This window comes from Triticum dicoccoides, chromosome 5A (genome assembly GCF_002162155.2).
Source record: "Triticum dicoccoides isolate Atlit2015 ecotype Zavitan chromosome 5A, WEW_v2.0, whole genome shotgun sequence".
In the NCBI taxonomy this organism is placed as follows: Eukaryota; Viridiplantae; Streptophyta; class Magnoliopsida; order Poales; family Poaceae; genus Triticum; species Triticum dicoccoides.
This window is the reverse complement of record NC_041388.1, coordinates 68,951,346-68,965,778: the sequence shown is the minus strand read 5'-3', so window position 1 is coordinate 68,965,778 and position 14,433 is coordinate 68,951,346.

The window sequence follows — 14,433 nt, the reverse complement described above, 5'->3', positions numbered from 1 at the left end:
TTTTGACACCGACATTGGTGCTTTCATTGAGAGTTCCTCTGTGTCGTCGCCTTTAGGCCCGATGGCTCCTTTGATCATCAACAACGATGCGGTCCAGGGTGAGACTTTTCTCCCCGGACAGATCTTCGTCTTCGGCGGCTTCGCTCTGCGGGCCAATTCGCTCGGCCACTTGGAGCAGATCGAAAGCTACGCCCCTGGCCATCAAGTCAGGTTTGGAAGCTTAAACTACACGGCTGACATCCGCGGAGACTTGATCTTCGACGGGCTCGAGTCACGGTCAAGCGCGCCGCACTATCTCGAGGGGCATGATCTAGCTCTGCCCCCGGACAGTGTCCTGGAGGCCGCGCACGCATCGGTTCCGACCCCTAAATCGGATCCTATTGCGCCAATCGAGGATGGGCGGTTGGACGTCACCTCGGGGGCTGCGATCCCGAAAGCGATCGAGCCGAACGCTAGCCCCGCACTCTGCACGACCCGTGACTCCGAGGATCCGGACTCCTCCCCGGACTCCGAACCCCCCGCGCCCCTGCCAATCGAATCCGATTGGGCGCCGATAATGGAGTTCACCGCCGCAGACATCTTTCAGCATTCGCCTTTTGGCGACATCCTGAACTCTCTTAAGTCTCTCTCTTTATCAGGAGAGCCCTAGCCGGACTACGGTCAGCGAGGGTGGGATATGGACGATGAGGAAATTCAAAGCCCACCCACCACCCACTTTGTAGCCACTGTCAATGATCTAACCAACATGCTTGACTTCAGCTCCGAAGACATCGACGGCATGGACGATGATGTAGGAGACGAATAGGAACCAGCACCTATAGGGCGCTGGAAGGCCACCTCGTCATATGACATATATATGGTGGATACTCCAAAAGATGGAGATGGCGATGGAACAGTGGGGGATGATGCCCCCAAGAAACAGCCAAAGCGCCGGTGTCAGCGGTGCCGCTCTAAATCCCGCCAAAGCACAAACGGTGATTCCGGCACGGGAGATAATACTACCCCGGATAGCGCCGAAGAACACCCACCTCAGAAAGATTCGGCATAGGAAGATGGAGAAGCCAGCCCTCATGAGAGAGCGGCAGACCGAGAGGTCAAGGATGATAACTATACGCCTCCCTCCGAAGACGAGGCAAGCCTCTATGACAATGAATTCGTCATACCATCAGACCAAGACGAACAAGAGCGTTTTAAATGCAGGCTTTTAGCCACGGCAAGCAGCCTCAAGAAAAAGCAGCAACAACTTAGAGCTTCCCAAGATTTGCTAGCTGACAGATGGGCTGAAGTCCTTGCAGCCGAAGAGTATGAACTCGAACACCCCTCCAAGAGTTACCCGAAGCGTAGGCTGCTACCCTGATCAGAGGAGGAAGCACCTACATCACCAGCGCATGACATGGCAGACCGGTCACCTCGCGGCCGCGACAGAGAGGCCTCTCGGCCCTCCACCCAAGCCATGCCCCGACGCCGCTCAACTAAGGCACGGGAAATGTGCCCGACCTGCGAGACATACTGGAGGATAAGGCAAGACAAACAAGATCGATCTACGGATCGCGCAGGCGCCCTACGGCATGTGACAATGATCTTCACTCCGAATACAACAAATTCGGCCGGGCCGAACACAACAGACATAGCTCTTCCGAGCTGCGCCGTGATATAGCCCAGTACAGAGGCGCCGCACACCCGCTATGCTTCACGAATGAATTAATGGATCATAAAATCCTAGAGGGTTTCAAACCCGTAAACATCGAATCATACGATGGCACAACAGATCCGGCAGTATGGATCGAGGATTATCTCCTTCACATCCACATGGCACGCGGCGATGATCTACACGCCATCAAATACCTCCCCCTCAAACTTAAAGGACCGGCCCGACATTGGCTTAACAACTTGCCAGCAGACTAAATCGGTTCTTGGGAGGACCTGGAAGCCGCATTCCTCGAAAACTTCCAGGGAACTTACGTGCGACCACCGGATGCCGATGACTTAAGCCACATAATTCAGCAGCCAGAGGAATCGGCCAGACAATTCTGGACACGGTTCCTAACAAAGAAAAACCAGATAGTCGACTGTTCGGATGCAGAGGCCCTAGCAGCCTTCAAGCATAACATCCGCGACGAGTGGCTTGCCTGGCACCTGGGACAGGAAAAGCCGAAATCCATGGCAGCCCTCACGACACTCATGACCCGCTTTTGCACGGGAGAAGACAGCTGGCTAGCTCGCAGTAACAACCTATCAATGAACCCTGGTAATTCGGATACCAAGGAAAAAAGTGGCAGGACACGTCGGAATAAGCAAAAACGCCGCATTAGCAGCGACAGCAATGAAGACATGGCAGTCAATTTCGGATTCAAAGGCTATAAATCCGGTCAGCGAAAAAAGCCATTCAAAAAGAATACTCAGGGCCCATCCAGTTTGGACCGAATACTTGATCGCTTGTGCCAGATACATGGCACCCCCGAAAGGCCAGCCAATCACACTAACATGGATTGTTGGGTGTTCAAGCAGGCAGGCAAGTTAAGGGCCGAAAACAGAGACAAGGGGCTGCACAGCGACGACGAGGAGCCCAAGCCGCCGAACAACAATGGACAGAAGGGCTTTCCCCCACAAGTGCGGACGGTGAACATGATATACGCAACCCACATTCCCAAGCGGGAGCGGAAGCGTGCGCTACGGGACGTATACGCGATGGAGCCAGTCGCCCCAAAGTTCAACCCATGGTCCTCCTGCCCGATCACTTTTGATCGAAGGGACCGTCCCACTATTATCCGTCATGGCGGCTTTGCCGCATTTGTTCTCGACCCAATCATCGACGGATTTCATCTCACAAGAGTGCTCATGGACGGCGGCAGTAGCCTGAACCTGCTTTATCAGGATACAGTGTGGAAAATGGGCATAGATCCCTCAAGGATTAAGCCCACAAGAAGGACCTTTAAAGGCGTTATACCAGGTGTAGAAGCCAATTGTACAGGCTCAGTAACACTTGACGTGGTCTTCAGATCCCCGGACAATTTCTGAAGCGAAGAGTTAATCTTCGATATAGTCCCGTTTCGCAGTGGCTATCACGCCCTGCTCGGACGAACCACATTCACAAAGTTCAATGCAGTGCCGCACTACGCATACCTCAAGCTCAAGATGCTAGGCCCTCGAGGAGTAATTACGGTTAACGGAAACACCGAACGCTCCCTCCGTACGGAGGAGCATACGGCAGCTCTCGCAGCGGAGGTACAAAGTAGCCTTCTCAGGCAATTCTCCAGTCCGGCCGTTAAAAAGCCAGACACTGCCAAGCATGCCCAGAGTAACCCACAGCAGGACTACCTGGCACACTCTGAGCAAGCGTAGCAATGCGGCCCCAACCCCAGCTTTCGCGACATAGCGAAACCAATACCTCGCGTACATAACTACACCCTTAAAATACCATGGGCACAGGGGAAGGGGCACAATAACGACACGCCCAAAATACAGCTTAAAACGTACTAGGGGCTGCCGGATTATTTTTTTAATTTTTTTCTTACTTTCAGGACTCCATACTTCGGACGACCTGTTCGGCAATTCGACTGCCGCACAAACGATACAAGATCCAGGGAGGCAGACAAGCCATGCCGCATTATGGAACTCCCAGGTGGTCTCTGTTACGAGCGGTATACCTGTTTTAAACACAATTCCGCGGCCTGCCCCTGGTCAGGACATACTGAATAGTCCAATATCTTTTGCTTAGCGCACTATTTGTATCATTCGGCTTTGATAAATAGCCTCTCTATAAACAATGCTTAGCTTCTTTTCTATTTTTTGCATTATCTTCTTTTCACATTTATGTTTATTAAATGCCATGATTGCACCTGTACACCATGGTACGGCAAACACGCCAGGGGCTTTAGTACCCCTCATAATGGTGTGAGAAGTCCGTACACTTTCACAAGTGCGGCACCCCGAACTTATAGCACTATATGCATCGGCTCCGAATCATGATTTGGGTCAATAGTTGGGTTTGCCCGGCTCCTATGTTTTGGTGCCTTACGTTCCGCTCTATCGGCTAAGGTAGCACTAGGAGAACCACTGCGATTGTGCCCCGGTTCAGCTGGGTTAAGCACCTCAGTGGAGAAAGCTAAAACTGACTGTCATGATGTGGCGAGAGATCGGTCGTTGTTCGAGAGGTTTTTCGAGTCCCTAAAGGCTTATGCCGCTTCGAGCGAGGAGCTGGCTTTGTCCGTCCAAGGCGTGGATAGCGCCCCGAACTCGGTCTTCCGAACTAGGGGCTTCGCCGAAATTTAAAATTATAGAGTTCTATGGCTAAGTGAGAGTGTTCAAGCATTATAGTCCGATTGCCTGGTTCGTTGTGCTGAGTGCCTCCCTCGAAGGACCCAACTATGGGAAAAAGAGCGCTCAAGTTTATCCCGAACACCCCATCACTAGTGGCATGGGGGCAGAAGCCGACGACTGGCCATCTCTCAATTTTTGATAAACGGCCGCACGGAAAGTAATATTTTAAATTCAATAAGCATTGCTTAGCACATATGAACAAGTTTTCAGCGCACAGGATAAACACGAGCGAGTTCATTCAAATATCACATCCTTGGTACATTCATCCACCAAAAGGCGGGCACCTGCAAGAACATCCTTGTAGTAGTTCTCGGGCTTGCGATGCTCCTTCCCCGTCGGCGGCCCGTCCTTCACAAGCTTCTCACCGTCCAGCTTACCCCAGTGCACCTTTGCACGGGCAAGGGCCAGACGGGCACCTTCGATGCAGACGGAGCGCTTGATGACCTCAAGCCTCGGACAGGCCTCCACTAGCCGCTGCACCAGCGCGAAATAGCTCCCAGGCAGGGCCTCTCCGTGCCACAGCCGAACTATGAAGCCCTTCATGGCCTGCTCGGCCGCCTTGTGGAGCTCGACCAGCTGTTTCAGCTGGTCGCTCAAGGGCACAGGGTGTCCGGCCTCAGAATACTGAGACCAGAACACCTTCTCCGTTGAGCTACCCTCTTCAGCTCTGTAGAATGCGGCGGCGGTGGATACGCTGCGGGGAAGATCTGCGAATGCCCCTGGAGAGCTCCGGATTCGGGTAAGTAACAGGTAGTTCACTTTTATATTTTTGCTTTGCATAAAGAATGCCTTACCCGCTGCTATCTTCCTCATCCCCTCCAACTCTTGGAGGGCCTTTTGGGCTTCGGCCTTGGCAGACTTGGCAGCCTCTAGGGCCGTTGCAAGCTCGAATGCTTGCACCTTCGACTCCAGCTCCAACCTCTCATGTTTTTTCATGAGAGCGTGAAGCTCATGCTGCACCTCGCCGACCTGAGCCCCAAGTCTGTCTCGCTCGGTGCGCTCCGCGGCCGTTTTCTTTTCGGCCTCAGACAGCTCCTGCTTAAGGGTCGCCACCTCAGTCATGGCCCCTACAATAAGCAGTACAATCCTGTTACTCTTTTTTGCAATCAAGCCTTTTTATAGGCACTTTTTCTGTAAGGTATTTCTTACCTTCTTCCTCCTCGAGCCGCCGCTTGGCAAGGCCGAGCTCTTGCTCGGTCCGCTCAAGGTCCTACTTTAGGACACCCACCTCCGCAGTCAGTGCGGCGGTGGATAGCAGCGAAGCCTGCATACGCATATTGACTCTTTTTTTAGACTCCTGCGAAATTTAATAGATCCTCTATTCGGCTTTTCTTTCCGAACGCCAAACAGAGCATCAAGGGCTACTGTCTATGCGGTAATATTTTTACATATTTTTACTTACCTCGAAGCCTGTTAGAAGGCTAGCGCAAGCTTCAGTCAGTCCGCTCTTGGCGGACTGAACCTTCTGGATCACCGTACTCATAATAGTACGGTGCCCCTCGTCGATGGAGGCGTCATCAAGCACCTCCAGCAGATTGTCCGGCACCTCCGGTTGGACGGAGGCCGCCGGCTCAGAAGGCTTGCTCCTCTTGGAAGGAGTTCGCCTATCGCGGTCCGAAACTGATTCCGGCGCGGAGTCCGGCACAAAGCCGGACTTAGAGCCCTGGGGAGCCTTATCCACTTCGCTCCTGGAGTCCGGGAGGTTGCCTTGCGGATCCTCCGGGACCACCTCCTCCTGCCCCGGAGCTTGTCGCGACGCCACTTCGGCGTCGTCTGCAGTGCGGGGGGAGACAGCGGGCGGAACTGAGTTCACATCCGATGAGTCCAGGGAGCCGCCCAACGATTCGTCGAATTCGGCCCGGGGCGGACTGCATAATTACATTCGACATTAGGGACAGCTGTGCAACAAAGGAACATCATGAGTTACTCTGATATCCGAACTTACGATTTTGCCGGACGCTTGGCCCTGTTTGGCCACTCCTCTTTGCCCTCTTCGGCGTTGGGGGCATAGATCGGCAGAGGGGACTTCCTTTTCCTAGACCCCTCGGCCTCCCCCGTTGGGGCGGCCTTCCTCTTCTCTCCTCCCTCCGCTGGGGGAGAGAGTTTTCTTCTTCCTCCTCCTCGTTTTCGCGGGAGGAGGGCGTCTCGGACTCGTCAGATGACGAGTCTGACACCACCACGTTGCGGGCACTCTTTCGAGTCCCCGTGGTCTTCTTCTTCTTGGCCTTCTTCTCCGGCACCACATAAGGCGCCGGAACCAGCAGCTTCACTAGTAGAGCTGGGGCTGGGTCTTCGGGCAGCGGAGCCGGACAGTCAATCGGTCCGGATATCGCCCGCCAAGCCTGTCAAAGGTAAGGGAGTTTAGATCCCGCATAGAGTCAAATTATGAAAAAAGCTTAACATCCTGTAAAAGGTGTAGATGGCTTACCTCGCTAGCGTGACACTGCGAGCTGTATCCGCGGTCCTCGGAAGCGGATGCGGGAGCCTCGACGCCCTTGAATAGCATCTTCCAGGCGTCTTCGTACGTCATGTCGAAGAGCCTGCTGAGGGTTTGATGCTACGCCGGGTCGAACTCCCACAGATTAAAATCCCGTTGTTGGCACGGGAGGATCCGGCGGACGAGCATAACCTGGATTATATTAACAAGCCGGATTGGCTTGTTCACCAGGGACTGGATGCATGTTTGCAATCCGGTCACCTCTTTTTCGTCACCCCACGACAGGCCCGTCTCTTTCCAGGACATAAGCCGCGTGGGGGGTCCGGATCGGAACTCGGGGGCTGCGGTCCATTTCAGATTGCGCGGCTCGGTGATATAGAACCACCCGGATTGCCATCCCTTTAGGGTCTCCACGAAAGAGCCCTCGAACCATAGGACGTTGGCCATCTTGCCCGCCATGGCGCCTCCGCACTCCGCCTGGCTGCCGCGCACCACCTTGGGCTTGACGTGGGGGCGGAATGGGGGCGGACGCGGAGAAAAGCCTCGCACATGACGATAAACGCCGAGATGTTGAGGACGAAGTTCGGAGCCAGATCGTGCAAATCCAGGCCATAGTAGAACATGAGCCCTCAGACAAATGGGTGGAGTGGAAAACCCAGTCCACGGAGGAAGTGGGGGAGAAATACTACCCTCTCATGGGGCCTTGGGGTGGGGAGAAGCTGCCCCTCTTCGGCAAGCCGGTGCACGATGTCCTTGGACAGGTATCTGGCCTTCCTTAGCTTCTTGACTTTACCCTCCGTGAACGAGGAGACCATTCACTTGCCTCCCGCTCCGGACATTGCTGGAGAAGGTTGAGGTGGGAAGTGCGGGCTTGGGCGCTGGAGCTCGGGTGCGCAGGAGATGGATAGGCAAAGGAGGAAGAAGGCGTAGGTAAAAAGGTGGATCCTTGTCCCCGTATATGGGCGGACGCAATTGTGCGTCCCCACCTGCCTAGTAAAACTCGCTTGCCTCCCAAGTGCCGTGATAAGTGGCGCGGTTGGGTTACCCACGTCCGTATTGATGAGAATCCCCTAAAAGGGGGGTACACGATGTTTGCTTTGACAAGACGTGCCAAGGAAACTGCCTCACAAAACACGCTGAGGTGGAAAAGTGAAAACGATTCGAGTGAAGGACTTGGCTGTAGTGTGATGACGCACTGCAGAATACGTCAGCAGATTTGATTTGTGTTAATATTATTCTCTCTATGGAAATATGTGGAAGCTTATTTTGCAGAGCCGGACACTACTCTTGGTGTTTACAATCTTCTATGAAGGACTTGGAGGAGGAACCCGCTTTGCAATGCCGAAGACAATTTGCGCGCCGGACTTTTCATCATTGAAGCCTGGTTCAGGGGCTACTGAGGGAGTCCTGGATTAGGGGGTGTCCGGATGGCCGGACTATACTCCAGCCGGACTCCTGGACTATGAAGATACAAGATTGAAGACTCCGTCCCGTGTCCGGATGGGACTTTCCTTGGCGTGGAAGGCAAGCTTGGCGATGCGGATATTCAAGATCTCCTACCATTGTAACCGACTCTATGTAACCCTAACCCTATCCGGTGTCTATATAAACCGGAGGGTTGTAGTCCGTAGGCAATCAACTCCATATACAACAATCATACCATAGGCTAGCTTCTAGGGTTTAGCCTCCTTGATCTCGTGGTAGATCTACTCTTGTACTACCCATATCATCAATATTAATCAAGCAGGACGTAGGGTTTTACCTCCATCAAGAGGGCCTGAACCTAGGTAAAACATCATGTTCCCTGCCTCCTGTTACCATCCGGCCTAAACGCATAGTTCGGGACCCCCTACCCGAGATCCGCCGGTTTTGACACCGACAGCGGTTGCAGAGCCGGAGGCGGCAGACCGGCAGGCGGAGGCGGTGCGAGCCCTTCGCCTTTGGAGATTCGGGTGAGCCAGTGGCACTTCCGGGTTGTCTGGTTGGACGGCTTCGCGCCGCTGTGGAACTTGCATGGGGCATCGAGAGTTTGCTCATAGGAGAAGGCCGGCTGCCACGCCGGCTTGCCGCCCCTCTGCTTCTTGGGTGCGGGCCACCTTTCGGGCTGCTCGTCTTTGACTGTGGCCACCTGCCGACTGGTGGAGGGCGGCACGGGGCCCTTGCGCTTGTGGTCATTCTGGTGTGGGCGTCGGCCGGAGTCCCCAGCCGGCTTCTTGGGCGCCGGGTTGAGTACTTTCTCGGACGCGTCTACCCGGAGCTCGGTCTTCAATGAGGAGTCGGCGGTGGTGTACTTGTCCGCTATGTCCAGTAGCTCGTCGAGGGTAGTCGGCTCGTCGCAGAGAAGCTTGTGCTTGAGGAGGGTGCCTTCTCGGCACCCGGCAGTGAAGTATTCTATGGCTTGCACCTCGTGCACCCCTTCGCAAGAGTTGCGGAGCTCGGCCCAACGCGTGAGGTAGTCGTGAGTGGACTCGGCGGGGCCTTGTACACATAAGGAGAGCTGTCTGGGCTTGGGAGCCCGCTTGTAGGTGCTGGTGAAGTAGCGGACGAAGGCTTCTGTGAAGTCTAGCCAGCTGTTGATCCTGTATGGCTTGAGGCTGTTGAGCCAGGTCCGCGCTGTGCCTTGCAGCATGAGGGGCACGTACTTCACGGCAACGCGCCTGTTGCCGTTTTCTATGCTAACCGTCGTGGAGTAGTCGGTCAACCAATCTTCTGGCTTCATGGAGCCGTTGTAATGGGCGTGTCTCTTGGTAGCGAGAACCCTTTGGGGAAAGGCTCATCGCGTATGCGGGGGCCGAAGCAAGGCGGGCCGACATCATCTTCTTCTTCCATCGCCAGGGATCGCGCTAGGCAGTCGATCCGATGGCGGGCGTTGTTCTCGCCGACTCCTTCGCGGCGGCCTAGTCGGCCGCTGAGAGTCGGATGCGCAACAGGCGGTGGGGTGGGATATCTCTCCCCACGGGGCCGAGGCGGAGGCGGGTTGCCCCGCCACTCCATGGCCCAGGGATGGCCTCCTGCGTCTCGCTCGATGGAGATTCGGGTTCGGCTTCGGCCGGCAGCCGGCTCTTCCTTGTGCCGCGCGCGGGTTTTACCTGCAGTCGGCGTCCGGGACGTCGCGCCGTGATCTCGGCGTGGGGGAGGGCTTTGCGCGCGGGCGTCGGCTTCGTGCTGCTGCGTGGCCACATCGATTAGCTGCTGGATGCGTCTGGTCATGTGGGGGAGTTATTCGGCCCCCAATCCGTCTAGCTCGTCTACGGCCGCCTGGGCGGCACGCAGGTTCTCGAGTGGAGTGGCGTAGACTGGGCGGTCGACTCCTAGCGTGTCGGCGACGATAGCGCCGCGCTGCCTAACAACACTGGCCCGACTGGGCCCGCCTGGGGGCGGCGTGCCAAAGGCGGCGCGGTCAGCTTCTTGCCGGTGGGCCTCAGTGAGGCGTCTCATGGAAGCCAACTTCCGGCCCTCCGCGAGGAGGGCGAGGCGGCGAGCCTCCAGTGCTTCGGCATCGGCATCGGCCGGGAGGGGGATGGTCAAGTCGCGGACCGCCGCATGCGGGGCGTCGTGGGCGCTCTCGTCAGAAGCATCGCCGTGGCCGATGACCATCACCTCGGTGGTGACAGCGTCGCAGCCATCGGCCCGGGGAAGCGGGTCATTGTAGATCGTGACGTCGGTGGGGAAAGTGTCGAGTGAGGCCGTGTCGGAGTCTACAGGCATCGGATCGGTGGAGCCAACCGACTCCAAGTCCACAGCAGGCTCGCCGGAGACGTGGAGCTGGCCGAGGAGGTTGACGAGGTGGTCAGTGCCCGCGTCGGAGGCGAGCTCGTCAGAGATGAGGGTCTTGTCAAGGAGATTGGCGAGGCCGCTCGCTGCGCAGACGTTGGTGACGCCTTGCAGCGCGTCGTGGCAAGCGCCATCGGGCGTGCCAGGCTGGCTACGCTCGCTGGGGAGGAAGAGGGTTCCCGTCCAGAACATGTCTCCGGGCGACGGTGCACCTGGCCCCATGGTGGGCGCCAAATGTCGGGTGGTAGGTGCGACATATGCCAACGGGTGGCTTACCAGTAAGACGTCGCCGGTGCCTGGAAGCGGGATGAGGTGAAGACATGCACGCCGGCGAATCTTACCCAGCTTCGGGGCTCTCCGTGGAGATAACACCCCTACTGCTGCTCTGCGGGGTCTCCGCATGATTGCTAGATGAACAAGTAGCTACACGATGCTCCTTGAGCTGTTTTGTGAGGAGAAGAAGTAGAGCACGGCTAGCCCTCCTCCCCTCTCTATGTGGTGTCTAGAACTAGCTTGGATCAACCCTTTGCATGGGTGCCCCGGGGGGTTTATATAGGCCTACCCCCCGGGGGTACAATGGTAATCTGTGTCTACACTCGCCGGCTTTTGCACCGGCTACTGGGGCCCGCCGGCTGGTGGGTCCCGCCGGCTGCCAGCTCCTTGGTCGACAGGCAGGCCCCACTGTCCAAGGCCTTGTCGGTGGCTGGTTACTGTTGCTCAATCTTAGTGACGAGGGCTTCGCCGAGGTGGGCGTGGCTACAGTGCCGCCGTTCAGCGGGTGATCGCTGTAGCCTCACCGCGTCTTGTCTCGTAAATGGGGCGTCTCCTTCGAGGGAGGTGGCAAGCCAGCCGTGGAGAGCCGGCTCTGTCTTGGGCCGACTAGGGGAGGCCTGGCCTCCTTCGGGTGTCTCTCTGCCTGAAAGGGCCCACCGCCCGTGGGCCACACTAGCAGCCCGTCATGGATGACATCAGGGTCAACGTGGCGACAGTGCCGCGCCGAACGGGTCATGGCCACCCGTACGGCGCACTGTGCCAGGCGTGCTCCAGGATTCGGGGGTGGCAGGCTTTACTGTAGCCATGCCCCGTCATATCGCTGTTATGTGGATGCAGACTTCGAGGGTACGATCTTGACCGCTTTGTGGGAGTCGGCTTCTTGGAGTCGGCCTTCTCGCGACCGGCTTCTCGGAGCCGGCCCTCCCGCGGCTTTCTTCATGAGGGCTAAAGTCGGGTCGCCTTCCGATAGCCGGCCTGGGAGACAGACGGCAAGGGGAAGGCGGCCCCACGTCTTGGATTCTTGAGGGCCGGATCGGCTCGTAATTTTTTCAGAAGGGCTAGGGGGAGCTGGCTAGGCTACCCGTGGTCATTTACTCCGACAGTCGGTCTGGGCAACTTCATCCAACAATGCCGCAGAATCAAGAATCAACTAGTGACAGCAAGCAATATGTATATACCCATGCCCACAACTCCTTTGTGTTCTACTCGTGCATATGACATTTACGCATAAACCTGGCTCGGATGCCACTATTGGGGAACATAGTAATTTAAAAAAATTCCTACGCACACGCAAGATCAAGGTGATGCATAGCAACAAGAGGGGAGATTATGTCTACGTACCCTTGTAGACCAAAAGCGGAAGTGTTTATCGACGCGGTTGATGTAGTCGTACACCTTCACGATCTGTCCCGATCAAGTACCGAACGTACGGCACCTCCGCGTTCAGCACACGTTCAGCTCGATGACGTCCTCGACTTCTTGATCCAGCAAGAGGGGCGAACTAGTAGATGAGTTCCGGCATCACGATGGCGTGGTGACGGTGTTGGTGAAGAACAATCTCCGTAGGGCTTAGCCTAAGCACTACGAGTCTATGAAAACTATTACGGAGGATAAACTAGAGCGGACGGGGTTGCCGACACACGGCTTGGTGTTTCTTGATGTGTCTTGGGTGCTAACCCTACCCCTCTATTCATATGTTGAGCCTTGGGGTCAAAACGTGGAGTAAAAGCCTCCACAAAGTCGGTTTCACCTGAAAGGCAAGAGTCCTTCTCGGACTCTAGGGCCAGATGCCAGGGACCCTGGCGTCTGGCCCATGGACTCCGCAAAACTTCCTTTTGCGCTTTCCAAAAACCTTGTGGGCTTTCCCATTTGGCCCAAATAAAGTGTTCTCGTACCCAAACATTTTGGGAAACATCCGGAACCCCTTCCTGTGAATTCCGGAACCCTTCCGGAGACCAAACACTATTATCCCATACATCAAACTTTATCTTCGGACCATTCCAGAGTTCCTCGTCATGTCCGTGATCTTATCCGGAACTCCGAACAACATTCGGTTACCAACATACATAACTCATAAATACTATATCATCAACGAACGTTAAGCGTGCTGACCCTACGGGTTCGAGAACTATGTACACATGACCGAGACACTTCTCTGGTCAATAGCCAATAGCGGAACCTGGATACCCATATTGGCTCCTACATATTCTACAAAGATCTTTATCGGTTGAACCGCATAACAACATACGTTGTTCCCTTTGTCATCGGTATGTTACTTGCCCGAGATTCGATTGTCAGTATCTCAATACCTAGTTTAATCTCGTTACTGGCAAGTCTCTTTACTCGTTATGTAATGCATCATCCCGCAACTAACTCATTAGTTGCATTGCTTGCAAGGCTTATAGTGATGTGCATTACCGAGAGGGACTAGAGATTCCTCCCCGACAATCGGAGTGACAAATCCTAATCTCGATCTATGCCAACTCAACAAGTACCATTGGAGACACCTGTAGAGCACCTTTATAATCACCCAGTTACGTTGTGACGTTTGGTAGCACACAAACTATTCCTCCGGTAATTGGGAGTTGCATAATCTCATAGTCATAGGAACATGTATAAGTCATGAAGAAAGCAGTAGCAACAAACTAAACTATCATCGTGCTAAGCTAACGGAATTGGTCAAGTCAATTACATCATTCTCTAATGATGTGATCCCGTTAATCAAATGACAACTCATGTCTATGGCTAGGAAACTTAACCATCTTTGATTCAATGAGCTAGTGAAATAGAGGCATACTAGTGACACTCTGTTTGTCTATGTATTCACACATGTACTAAGTTTCCAGTTAATACAATTCTAGCATGAATAATAAACATTTATCATGATATAAGGAAATAAATAATAACTTTATTATTGCCTCTAGGGCATATTTCCTTCAAGATAGACATCCCTCTAGTCATCTAAATGATCACGTGATCCAAATCAACTAAACCATGTCCGGTCATCATGTGAGATGGAGTAGTTTTCAATGGTGAACATCATTGTGTTGATCATATCTACTATATGATTAATGCTCGACCTTTCGGTCTCAGTTTTCCGAGGCCATATCTGCATATGCTAGGCTCGTCAAGTTTAACCCGATTATTCTGCATGTGCAAAACTAGCTTGCACCCGTTGTATGTGAACGTAGAGCTTATCACACTCGATCATCACGTGGTGTCTCGGTACGACGACCTATAGCAACAGTGCATACTCAGGGAGAACACTTATACCTTGAAATTTAGTGAGAGATCATCTTATAATGCTACCATCGTACTAAGCAAAATAAGATGTGCTACCTCTTTAGCACTGCGTTGATTTTCCCTTGAAGAGGAAAGGGTGATGCAGCAAAGTAGCGTAAGTATTTCCCTCAGTTTTTGAGAACCAAGGTATCAATCCAGTAGGAGATCACGCTCAAGTCCCACGCACCTACACAAACAAATAAGAACCTCACAACCAACATGATAAAACAAATTTTTTGATGTGGAATGCTACCTAACATATTTATCGATGTAATTCTTTTTATTGTGGTAATAATATTCAGATCCATAAGATTCAAGACAAAAGTTTAATATTGACATAAAAATAA